The sequence below is a fragment of the Pteropus medius genome, unplaced genomic scaffold (genome assembly GCF_902729225.1).
Source record: "Pteropus medius unplaced genomic scaffold, Ma_sr-lr_union100, whole genome shotgun sequence".
Taxonomy (NCBI): domain Eukaryota; kingdom Metazoa; phylum Chordata; class Mammalia; order Chiroptera; family Pteropodidae; genus Pteropus; species Pteropus medius.
This window is the reverse complement of record NW_024354500.1, coordinates 22,698,483-22,712,816: the sequence shown is the minus strand read 5'-3', so window position 1 is coordinate 22,712,816 and position 14,334 is coordinate 22,698,483.

Here is a 14,334-nt window from a genome sequence, read left to right as displayed (position 1 = left end):
CCTAATCAACTCTCAAAAGGTCTCACCTACTAATACCATCATCTTTGAGGGTTAGGATTTTAACATATGAATTTTATAAGAACACAAACTTTCAGACTATAGCACTGCTTTAAAAAAAAAACTCAATGTGTTGTCTAGAGAAGGGGCTGTAGAGTGGGCAAGATTAGATGCAGGAAAATGAATTAGGAGACAGTTATAGTCTTCTTTTGGACCTATATGATGGCATGGACAGGATTGTGGCAGTGGATATAGATGGGGATAATATGGATATATATTTTGGAGATAAAAGTCCACCAGACTGAATTCTATCACAGAAATAAGATGTGGAGTAAGTATAAATAAAAGAATTAAGAATGGCTTGTTTTTGTTTATTATTTTGTTTTATATTCTGCTGGAACCAGTAAGTGAGTTGTGGTAACATACATTGCAATAGAAAATCCTTGATGTTTCAGAGGATTAAAAATAAAGATTGCATTGGTTATATGTAAAGTTTGAGATGACAAATATGACTGAAAAGGATGAATATTCAATTTATTTAGTTAGTATAATATTTGGATTTTGGAAGCATTGCTGTTTAAATGTTATTTAAAGTTAAGAGACAAATGAGAAGACCTAGAGAAGAGAAGTGAGAGAAGGAAATGCGAGGAGATGGATATCAACCACGACAAAATGTTGGAAAATGGTTAGGGGGCTAAACGCAGTCTTCAGGTAGTGGCAAAAATCCTAGTTGGATTGCTATAGAGAGAGATGGGAAGTGAAGAAATGGAGATAAATACAAAAAAATTTTCAAAGTGTGTATAAATAGGAGCAGAGAAATAAGCCAGGGACTGGAGGATAGATGTAAGATCAAGGAAAAAGAATTTTTTTTTTTGGAAAAAGATTTTTTTAATCTGTTTATATTTTTAAGGTTGAAAACATTGTCTATTTTCATACAAGTGAATAATCCATCATCTAAGAAATAATAATTCAAGACAGGAAGGTGTTAATTACATGAGTTAAATCTAGGAAGAATCCAAGACTAAACCAGGTTAAACAATTTATCCAAGATCCCAAAGTACATAGCTAAACCAAGATGAAAACTCAGATATTCCTGACACAAAGGTCCAGGCCCTCAAATACATGTTATCCTGCCTCTCGGGAAGCAAATGAAATTTTTGGAAAACATCTCCTTTAGATTCAGTGGTATCAAGTAAGAGGTACTTATCACTTCTATATACAAAGTGATAAGAACTCAAACTAAGAGTGGAATTGTGTAGAGAAGAAAGGAAAGGGTGGTGGAAAAGACATATAACCAAACAAGACCTCAAACAAAGCAAAGCTGGGCTCACTAATTATATTGAAATTAAAGTCAAAGATAACTTGGGGCTCATAAATTCCTGCAAATATGAGAATATGCTGGTCTGCGTTTTACATGAGTTTGACTTACACACGACACTTCAATTGAATACATTCCATCACATCCCTCATCTCTTTTCTTTTTTTTTTTTTTGATCCAAATTGTTTTTTATAGTTCCTTTGACTAATGTTGATTTTAAGCTATCACTTGACAGCACTGCCCCCTAGTTGCTTCAGGAATTTTTGTAAAAATATGCTTGACCTTCTGATGTATTTTTCAGAATGCTCTTATGTGTAAAAAGTAAGTTGATCCCTTTAAGGGAAGTGTTGACAAAAACAATGAGTACAAAAAAGATCAAATTCAAAATAATTATACAATTAGATTTAGACAATTGGATTCTAATATAATAGAAGCTGATTTAATTTGAAATTCTTAGATAGCTTTAGGATTTAGTTTTTATGTAACACTATGAGTAATTTTCAACATTCTCTTTGGAACCTGAGTAATAATTATATCTTGTGGACTGAGTTCAGAAGCTAGTCTTACCAGGATTTTCCAAACTACTTGGAGATTCCCTGTCAGGCCAGTTATCAACACACCTCTGAGGATGGCCAGGATAGCACAAGACAATGCAGAATCTTAAATACTGGCGAGTTAACTTTTCAAATTTGTTAAACTTGTATTTAAAAATCTCTAAGTAGTAGATATTTTGGTCTCATTTTATAGACCAGGAGACTAAGTTCTCTATAATTTAAGTGATTTGGCCAAGATGTCAAGCTAGTAAGTGGCAGAACTGGGATTCAACCCTGTTATGTTTTATAGCAAAATGTTTTAGCAGCAGCATGGAACTGTCTCCTAAGAAACTACTTGGAAAGTAGATCCATTGATCAATTGTATAGCAATGGTAGTCATTGCTAGTTCTCTGCATTACATAAGTTCTGTTATGGGACATATTACTACTACTTTTCAGCTGTCTGAGTAGAAGATTGCAGTGGTTATGATAAAATAGAGATGGCTATCATTAGGAGCAGAAAAAGAGAGGAAACAGAGCTATTAAGTCTTGGCAGATCAGTGACATTTGATAGAGACCTATAAATATGGATCACACAAAGAAATTTTCAATCCAATAAGAAAGACCACAATCATTATTTTCCCTGAGTTTCATTATTACTGATTCTTTTCTTTGTTCTTTAATTTTTGTACTTTAATTTTGCAATTTCCCACGAGTTATTTCTTTGTGCTTTTTAAATTTGTTTTTTGAGTTCTCTTTTTTGCTGCATCTAATTCGATGATATGATCAAGCAGGTTCATGCAACACTTAAATACTCAAAAGATGCTCTAAAGCATTTGGACTTGTTGATTGATCAATCATGTTAACAATAAATTTGGACAAAGTCAATGCAAATTTTTTGTGTCCCAAAGAACTTCTTGAGTGTCTAATTTTGTAAACTATTTTAAAGCCTCATTAGGACATAGCAGTTCTTTTTTTCATGAATGTTAGAAATTGTAATTCCAGATTGTAATTCAAACTGTTACATCCTGGTTAAACATCAAGCACTTGTTATAGTCAGCTAATTAAGCAAGAGTGTCCACAGTGGCAGTTATGAATAGATCTATAGAGAGATGTTATAGCTCAAACCCTGTAAATTGTGAGTCTTCAGTAAAGAAAGCCATTCATTAATTCATTCATTCATCCAGTGAGTATGTATTTACCTCAAGCCTGCTATGAACTTGGCAGGTAGAGTGCTAAATATGCAATAATTAGCAGACTCTTTAAGAAATGTAGTGAAGGAGATCACATATCTGATAATTAGTAAGTATTATGAATAACCATGTGCTAGAAATAAGCATAGAGTATTATAATAGCAATGTGTAAAAGTCATGTGCTTGGTTTTGCTCAACAAAAATTTATTCGGTGAAATGAAAGCATTCCTGTGGAGAATAAAAAAACAAAATGGTATTTCATATAATATGGTAAAGTCCCTTAATATCCAGATAGCTCATCACAGGTAATTTAGACAATACTACTTCACCGGAATGGAGAAAAATTAAAAAGTGCCTCTCTAACAGTGATGCATACACATGGGTAGATATAGACACAAAAAACATAAACCTATTAGTTAGACAAGTGCACCATTTAGAAAGTTTTATAAGAACTGATAAGAATATTACCATATTTATGTATTACCATATTTACATAATAATATATTAGTTAACTACCTATACTCTGTTGCTTAAGCTTGTGCTATTTATAATTCCATGGATAACATAAAATAAAAAGTCCGAATGTGTTAAGACTGTATTAAATTAGGTTACAATTATTTATCTGGGGTTAGTTACCTGCTCAAAGGTTAATTTCAGAGACCCCAGAAGATAAAATGTATTTAAATTAAAAAGAATAAAATCACATATACTTTCCACTATCTAAAAACAGGTGTGATAATAAAAATTTTAATTTAACCAGCAAAGTCACTAAGAAGAGTGGATACCAGATGTAAATAATCAATATTGGTGAACTGGTGAATATTGCTCAAATGTCAGATACACTGAACCAAATTGTTTTCTTATCTATATATTTTGAAAATTATTATATAAATGCCAAGCAATGTAATAAAATCAGTGTACTTTATCTGTTAGGACAAAGTCCAAGGTCAATTATTGAATACTTTTTTCCTCTAAGAACTTAGGAGTAAAAAATATTCATGTTCGAAAGATTTCATATATGATTTACCTAAGTATTTAAAGCAAAGTAACATTAACTGCTACTTAAAGCTGAGGGGTGAGTAAAACAGAGGGTTCTGGATTAGAATTTAAGACATCTAGAAATACAAAACAAACGGTAATGAAAAAAATATAGTGCAGGCACAGGCAGATAATTTGGATGTGACAATGGTAAGCCCCTTTATAATGTAGCATTTACAATTCTTTTTGTATTTTATTTATTAACTTAAAACAAAGTTTTATAACTTTAAGTTGGTACAAAGAGTATGAAACAGATTTTATTTTATGTATTCTTCAATGGCCCTAGATTATTTCCCAAATTTATGTTCACCCCACCGGCCCTATGCACCAATACATTCTGAAAACTAACACCATCATTATGTTGTATGTCTTCTGTTGTGGCATTAGTTTAAGGGATATTTCCCAACACTATGTATGTTCAGGAAAAAGAAAAAAATCCAAAATTTAAAGATCCTTAAATAGTTAATATTTGAGAAGATGAAAATCTGTGTCTCATCACACGTTTTAGATGTAGTAGTGAAGAAATAGGTGGACAGTGGGAGAAGGGACACTGCTAAGGAAACTTATGTATCTTTTGTTTTATCTTCAAGCAGAGGTGAATAAAGAATTTTTATTTTTCATCTCTTTTATGGAATTAAGTTGGACTGCTCTGCCTCACCTACCATCAGGTTCTGGAGAACCTTAGCCAATTGTGTGGTTATAAGAGAAATAGCTATGGCTGTTGTTTTTCTGTATTTTCATATTTGTGTTATTTGTGTTTTGTACTTTTCTCTTAACCCAGCTGTCTTTCAGAGTCATTGTCTTTGCCTCATATTCTTAGATATGATATAGCACATTTTAAAAAGAAAAAAAAACTGCAATGATATTGGGGAAAAAAACTAGTCAGTTCTCAATTGATAAATAAATACATTAAAATGTAAACAGCACATAAATAAATGACTTGTCCTAATATAGTAAGAGTCACATAAAAGTGCACATAAAATATGTGAAATATTCAGATTATTTAATCAAAGAAAAGTAATAGAGAAAATTTTATTTTATTGTCATGCACATACCATACCGTGGACCAGAATTTACAAGGTACATCTATAGCTTGTACATGACAGCATTTAATAGGCATGAAAAGACTCAAATAAAGTGAAATTATCTTGTATAAACCTGTTAGTTCATCTGAAATGTCATTCATTAGATTTATTTCTTTAGGTAAGCCATTGCTTGCTAAAATTGAGTGTTAAAATAAAATTTCTTATATGGGAAATTTATACATCCAAACAGCTGCTGATATATATCAGTTTTATCCCAATAGCCCCTTTCTCTTAGATTGACCACAGTCCTAAAGGAATAAGCTAAGTAACAGATAAAAGTTGATATTAGGCAAATGTTAAGATATGGCACATTGATCAGAGTACAGTTGGGCAGTGGAGGGCCTTGATATAAAAGGATATGCATAAAATACTTCACAAGGACCTCAACGGGGAGAAAGGAGGGAAAGCACCCACTATGAGTTGTGCTAGAGTCCCTGCATATTATCCATTGATTAGTCTCAACCACTCCATGTGTCAGATTAGTCTTCTCCATTTGTAGATTAGGATATTGAAGTGCAGAAAAGTTAATAAAGCAAATAAATAACAGAGGCAAAAATAGAGGTTGTGATGACAAATTTTCTCTGGAAAAATCTGCAGGATAATTAGGATAATATAAGAATTATCCTAATTATGAGAGAGAGAGAGAGAGAAATGGGAGAAAAAGAAGACTTTTTAAGGAAAAGGAAGAAAAAAGTATCCAATTATTGATTATGCACATGCAGCAAATGCTTCCAAAATCATCTATAATAATAATGATTATGATCACAATGAAAGGACATCAAAACCAGCCTGTGAGAGAATAAATTTGGCTTGTAAGCTGGCCTTATAATACCAAATATTTCTTGAAACTAGGGAATGTGTTATCTGCCATCCTCTGAGCCTTCTCAAGAGAAAATGACTAATCTGCCCCAGTAGTACTTAAACTGTCCTAAATATTTATTTTTATCCTTGACTAAGTTCATTGACTCCATAAATTTTCAATTATGTTTATGGAGCCAAACTCTTTAAAGTGAATTTTTTATTTTCTGTCTCATCTAGGCACTGTAGTTTGCTTCTTCATTGGAAGTGGTTATACATGATTTAGAGATGTAGGAACACTGGACCAACTCCCTCAGAACTATTACTTTTTACAGGAAGTATAATAAACTCCCCTGTTTATATGGCATGGTTAAGAATTGGGATGGTTAGGTTCACTGTATATTCTAGTTAGCTGAGGAATTATATGACCAGGGAGAATTAGCAGATGGTTATAAAAATGTAGTATGTATTAAACCTATTAGTCCTAGGCTTACCACTTTTTTTCATTCATGTTTAATATATTCATAGAAATATTTTTTGATGCTGTGTAAATTAAGCATCTAGCATTCAGAAATTGTTCATAAAGTAGATAAAATGGAGGGCATAACTTATATCTGATTGCATTTCTGAAAGTGTGAACTTTTTAAGATTTGCATGTTTATTAAGCAGCCATAATTAAGGATTTCTTACCCATGAAATGAATGAGTTGCTGTTGTATACATTGGCCAAAGCTGGTTTTTTTTTTAGTTCAGAAGATTTGAGGCAGTGGCATTCAGGGTATATCTGAAAGAGCTACTTTCCTTTTCAATAATAACATTATTTTTGTCCTAAATACATAGCTAACCACATCTCTAATGAAGCTGTGGACAAATTTTGTATGTCACTTTCTTTATTTTAGCAACAATTACAAGGAACTGCGTGTCAAATACAATCAGCATTCTGTGAGGCTTTCATTTCATTATTTGACTGTATAACACACATATCTGTGTGTCAGTAATGTTCAATCACCTGGGGTCATTTTCATTCATGGGTATTTCACAAACCAGCCATCTCTAAAGGCCTGGGGTCTTTGGAAACTCAACTTTAAACTGTTCATTAAAATTTCAATCACTTTACTCCTAGTAACATGCACAATATGCTAGATATCCAGTGAAGAAATTGCATAACACTCTAAAATTTCAATGTAGTCAGCTCTGGGCAACTATTTGAGCAGAGGCTAACTGAACTTCCCACCCTACTTCGGAGAACAGGGGGAATATGGCTATGAGCGTTCTCAGTTCCTATTTTCCTGAATGAAGGGAAACGCCACAGAGCAGTTATCATGGCAGAGGAGAACTGGAGTCTCTTCGGCAGCCATAAGCTGCCACAGCATTGTGCAAGAAGACTGGAGAACTGTAACAATTCTCTCTTTATTGACAACTGGGTTCATTTTTGTAGAATAGTGGAATTATCGATAAAGAGATATCCATTTCTGATCACACCACTCTGCAGGATGTATAGACATAATATAGCAGACTAAGTTCTGTTACCTTGTGAGGAAATTTAGGTTTGGGTTCCTCATATTTTCATTTGATGCATCAAATAGTGGAGACTCAAGCGTTTTCCCTAATATGTTGAGTAAATATCGTATTCCTCTAAATCAGTGGTCTATCTTTTCTTGGATTCATTTCACAGTATTCTACAAAATTGCATATGCCCTCTCATGAGACAAATGTACATGCACTGATATATTCATAATATTGCTTCCATTGCAAAAGATTCAAGAAACTTCTGTGCGTCCATGAAACTGGGTTTTACAACCACCCAAAGGAGAAAAGATGTTGTCATCAGTGAGGAATTAAGCCTCAATCACTCAAGGCAGAAGTTATATGTTAAAAAGTCTCACGATAATTTAACTCTCAAATAAGATTCTCTTCCCCAGTTCAGGGCATTCCTGGGGTGTGTTTCTGGATCTCATATAAGAAACAGCTCTCACTGAAGTTGTCTGGAAGAGTCAGATGCTGTATGTGCCCTTGAGACAGCTTGTTCCTCCACATGCAGAAGAGGCCAGCTTATGTAACCACTTCTTAAACATTTGTTTCATTTCCGTACTAAATGTACTCATACATGTTGAAGGAATTTAAAGTACTCTACTGAAATGTGCTGAAAAATATTCATTTAAAACAGTTTTATTCAGTACTTGCCCAGTAATTTCTCTAGCTCATGATTCAAAATTATTGATTTATATTATTTGTGGATTCGATATTTTGAAAAACAAGATTTTTAAGAATTTTAAGGTAATACTAAAACCGCACTAGAGGTGTGTATTTAACCAATGAAAAATTGTAAAGGCCACTTTGGACTGTAAAAATATCTGTGCAGTGCATTCCTAAATCCTGCACAGGAGAGGAGCGAAGCTTCTTTCATGCTCTCATCCCCTCCACCCTCCTCAACACAAATAGCACACATTTCACACAATCTACTGGGACTGCTTAACTACAGGGAGAAAATTGTCATCCTAAAAAAGGAAGCCCAGGCATATCTCTGAGCCAAGCCAAACAAGGTGAAGAAAAGAATGTTCTGAGAGAGTGTGTCTTTGTTTCTCTCAGGAAGACCAGAGCAGTCCCTGGGAGCAGTCCAGCATAAATTGTGAATGTTATACCTATTCCTTCATTTAGTTACATCACTCTCTATCCAAATCCCTTAGTGTTTTAAAATGTAACCTTATTGCTTCTCCCCCATTGGAGAATATGTGTAACATTGAAATGGGTCATTTTTATCTTCTTCAAATTTCACCTTTGAGGAATCATCCTTTCATCATATCACAGTAATCCTACTCGGTCTTTGTGTTTATAGTGGGACTCACCCTCTTCAAACTTCCTCCGCATAGATTAATGTGTGCCCAAAACCTGGCCACTCACAGCACACCTTCAATCAGACTGTCTTCTTGGCTACAGTAAACATTTTAGAGAAGGCCATATGATCCAAGCCATGCTAACCATAGTCTATCTCATAACTGTATCACTCTTCAGAGAAATATTTCTGTTCAATGAGATCTGGATATATATGGATAATATTAAAAATATGGCACTAAAACTCTTTGGTAATCAAGACAAATAATACTTTAATAAATCGAAATTAGTGCAAAAAGTTCATGCAGAATAAAATATCAAAATTGTAAGAACAGAGCCAGACCCAAATACCCACTGTGTACTTCCAGTCTGAAAAAGCAAATAGGAACTATGTGGTTAAGAATCACGAACTCTTACATAGCCAAGAATTAAGAGACAGATTTGTGGCCTCACTGCCCCAGGCAGAAACAGTGAGATGTGTTGCTAAGATGTAGAAACTACCAGAATGAAATTCAGACTTAAGATGATAGTCATCAAGTTTGGTTGCTGGTTACCAGTCCAGGGAGGAAGCAGGGAGCAGTCAAACAAAAGTCAGTTGAGGTAGTAAGGCATTATTTTGTCAGAGAAACTTTAACCTTGGCAACTTTTCAAAGTCTAAAGCAAATCAAATATCTCCTAGTTTACACAAAAAGGAAGTTGTCTACAAAGCAGTGATGCCCCCCAAATGGAACTACTACAGTAATCTTCTCAAATGCAGCCATGGAGGAGAATGGACAGGGGACATCCTGAAATAGGACAGAGTCAGTTTAACCAAGGAATTGACTCAACTGGCACAGAACAATGGCCTCTGTTTCCCGTCCAGCAGAAGTGATATGTACTCTAGCTCAAAGACCCCTGTATGTTATTTATTTTTCTCTTCTTTTACATATGAAATTATTTTATGCATTTATCCCGTTCTACCTACTTCATTTTGGATGTGATATTTTGGGGCTGTTTATATTTATCACATAGCTATATTACAAAATTATTTAGGGCGTCATCCAGACTGAACAAGAGCAAATTAGATCACCCAAGGATCCTGATCTTGGAGCTGGGAGCAGAAATTAAATAAAACTTTGAGTTATTAACCTTTGAGGAGAAAGTAAATGCATTTTCAGTATCATGTGGAAGTAGTTGCATTATATTAGAACTGGCATTTTCTTTTTTAAAGTATATGTATGAGAAGAAAAATGTTTGTGGACTACTGTGGTGTGAACCTAATGGACATTCATGTTTTTCTACCTAGATTTCCTTCCATTGGGAATGAATTATCCTACACTGCATAGTAATTCTACAAAATCCAGGTGTTCTTGTGAGACTAACCTCAACTCTCCCGAAGCTTAGACAATCAAAATATTCCATCCCCTTGCTATTATATCTCCTCCCCTCAACCTAACCCTCCCATTTAAGTTGTGCTTCAAGTACTGAATAGCACACCCACATTTTATTATCCAATTTCAATGGTTTCTTATACATTCTGAAAATAGCTCATAACTACTGAGTTTCAAGATCTATGATATAGGAACTGTTATAATCATTGTTATTCTATAGATGACAATAAGAAAGCATGGAGTATTCATGTTACATAGCAATTAAATTACGTAGTTGGATTTCAAACCCAGGCAGCCTGAATATAGAGTCCAGGCACCTAATATTCATAGTAAAGGTAAGTAGAATATTGTGGAAAATTATGAGTGAATCAAGCCCATTTGAGGCCAGACTAACAATGTTCCTGGACATATGAGAATAGAGATTCTTAGTATAAGGGCCTCATATCACTTCGTGTTATATTACACAGAAGGGCAAGTAGTTTACACCTGGAAAAACCCTGTCTCCATATGCATGTGTGTGCACTGGCCATGTTTATACAAATTCTACTTCTATATCAAAAAGAGTGAAATTATTTCTCTTCTTTGTTCTACTCATTCTTTCTCCTTCACTTCCCCTCCTCGCATAAACACTACCCTTACCACACTTAAGCAAACGATGCCTCTGACCCTCCACTTCTACCATTTACTGTTTAAGTATAGTCCTGCATAGACCTCTTTTTGTTACTTGCAAAATAAAAGCTACGCACCATAAGTGCTTTATTTTCACTGTGCTTCCAGCTAAATCCTGCACAGTAAAACAAATTAAGCAGATGGCAGACTTAAATGTTAAAGATAGGGGGGAAAAATATAAAGGAATCTTGAGATAAATTAGAATACAGGGTAGAATATATTGAAATGTGATGAATCAGAGGTTAAAGTCACAGATAATTTTAAACAATTCAGCTTCCTTGAAGATATATGAATGATTCAAGACAGGAACTGAAAGTGCCCTTACACGACAAGTGTGCCTCTGTAGTGCTTAATTCCCAAATCAGTCAAATGCCTTATTATGTGGCTTTCTTGCTTCATGAAGGCATGCACATAACTACTGCCACCTTTCTTTGCAAAGTAAAGTGTTCACAGTCTCAGTCAGCATGGGGAAGACACAAAGGACGGAGGTTTATGTGGTTTAATATGAGTGATACCCGTTGAGAGTACAGATTAAAAAGAAAATAGATTCTCATCTGCTGTCTTTTACTAGTGGTAAATACGCATTCATTTTAAAATTTTGACCTCCGTTATAATGCAAATTTTCCTGGTAGAATTTAATCACATGAGTCATTTTCAACTACGAGTAAATGAAATTAGCAGACCATGTCTTAAGAACTGGTTTAGGTAGGAAGAAAGGAATAAATATGAGGCTACCGGGAACCTGGATTAAGGAAAAAACGGCTTAAAACTAAAGTTTCTAAAATGAGAGCATCCTAAAGCCAAAATATGCCCCATAAAATATTCTTCCAGGGCTAGTCTTGATTTTTATCTGTTTAAAGATATTTTGTTTAAAGAGAGGTAGTACTGTTTTGTTTCCATTTAGGAAAATGCAAAAAGAAGGGAAAAGCAAAGAAACTAACATGTATTAAATGTTCATTACATACTAGTTATTTTACTGTCGTAACTCTCTGACATATTTTCATGGATCCTACTTCACATATGAGCAAATGAGTCTCAGAAATGCTGCTTTCCTTGACTAAGGTCACACATCTGATAAATATAGAGGGAAAAGTCTGACTCCAGTCTGCCTGAAAAGCTTGGGTTCTCTCTACACACTAAATGACAATGGCTATCTCATTTTAATTTCCTAACTGCATAACATTTTAAAGTCATTAAACAGAGAATTACAAATAATTTCATTCCATAAATGAGGACACTAAACATATTGATGCCAATAAGATATAACTAATAGCTTTGTCTGTGATCAGGAAGAAGTAATAAAGAAAGAAGGAAGCCTTGGTTGCTTGAAGGAAGGAAAGAGGACATAGCCAAGGGGACACAGAAGGCAACTCGAACTAACATAATTGTACCCTGGTTAATAGGTTAGGATCCACCTGAGTGCTCATGTAATTTCCACAGAACTGAGATTCATTTACTTCAGACATAGCATATTAATCTAAAGATATAAAGAGAAGGGGCTGAAAAATTTCAGAAGATAATTTAATGATAAACAAAGAAAATAAAATCCAGTAAAGCACTTTAAGACAGTATCTACTAGTAGTATTTTATTTTTACAATGTTGAAATTCAGGCATATCATGCTCCGTCTTTCTTCCCTGCAGTTAAAATTTCCTGGTCTTCTCTGAAGCAGAGCTGGCAACAGTACACAATTAGACTGGTCTCCTTTTGTGTCAGACTTTGAGTGGAGAAGAAGCATTGTCTCTGAAGTATAATTTACAAAGAAAATCTGTGTGGGCATGTTCAGGTAAATGAAAAACTAACTTTTAAGTGTTTATGTCACAGAAAAAAAAAAGGCTCTAATAATTTAGATTAACTGCAAAAATGCCTCCAGAAGAATTGCATTAAAAGAAAAGCATTTATAAGAACCAGGAGGGAAGAACTATATGAATAGCTACAAAGAACAGAGACTATTTCCTTGAGGAGTTTGTAAAAAAAAAAACACACATTTTAAATAAACATGAAAAAAATATAATTTCTTAGCCAAAGCCACAAATACAGAGAAACCATATTTTGTTTCTAATTGTACACATTAACATATGTATCATCAAAGCATTTGAAGTCACAGGCTCATTAAACTGAATATTTTCTTATAGATTATATATTCTCAGTAGTAGTGGTACATTTCTTTTTGAAATATATTTGAGCTCTATAATTAATAAAATATCAAGTTTTTATTAAAAATTAAATTATCTTTTCAGATGAAGCAGTAATTTTCCCTCAGGTATTTATCAGGAAAAATAATGATCTCAGAGCCAATTGAGGGGAGACTCCTATGTAAGTGCCCCCCATAGTCTTCAGTGTTCCCTCACTCTGCTCACTCTCTCTTCTTCACCTACCCCTTTGGTACATATAGGCACAAAGGTAGTCAGAATAGTTCATAGAAGTATGCAGTAAAGATCACCTATTCTAAAGCCCACCGTCTCTGCTGATGTACTGTACTTTAAGGTGATATGAGCAGTATTTAAGCAGAAAGCAGAAGAAGCTGTTGAGTATAGTGGAAAATAAACTTATTGTTAAAGTCTGCCTCAAGACAGAGCCACAAACAAAACCAGGGGAGTGGAATTACTTCTGAATGGAGAAGTCTGTGAACAGTTCCTTAAACTCTGGAGAAGACAACTACACTCATCATGTTATCAAAAAATGTTAAGGGGAGTTTATTCTACTAATAGTACAAGTGTAGTTCAATACTTTATATGTTCTAGTTGATATGTTCAATAAGTTTCTAGCTTCCTCTGTTGATCATTTTTACCTCTAGAATATAGTGGAAACAATGAAAGACCTTCTACTTTGAACTTAATTCTGAGCAACAAGGAGGAACGGATTGGTAAGTGGAAATGACAGGAAAGTTTAGAGAATATGTCATTCTCCTTTTATAATTTAACATAGTATGTATTTTTAAAATAAATAACTAACTGTTTAAAATGTTTATCCTCCTCTTGAACATGATAAAAACGTCAACATAATTTAACTCCTCACTGAACAGCTGAACAACACCTCTTCTATCTTCCTCTTTACTTTTTGTTTGGAAATTTAGTTCCACATTTTTATATAGAGGAAATGTTTTCCTGATGGCCTATGTTTAATTATATATTTGTTTTTTGCTCACCACAAGTTTTTTTGTCATTTTTTAACAACCTATTTTATCTCTATTCACATTTCTTATTGCTAAACACATCTTTTAGAATTTATTTTAGTGATGTTCTGTAAAACACGACCTTTTTTAGTCTTTGTCTAAAATTGTCTTAATTTCTCCTAACTCTGATACAATTTTATCTGAGTATAAAATTCTAGGTTACCTGTCACTCTGACTCAGCAGTGTTAAGGAATTTATTGTTCTGATAAGAAGTTTTCTGTAAATTTAATTTTATATTTTCAAAGTAATAATTCACCTTTATCTATATTTTTATTTATTTTTTTAATTATAGTCGATGTACAATATTGTATTCGTTTCAGGTGTAAACA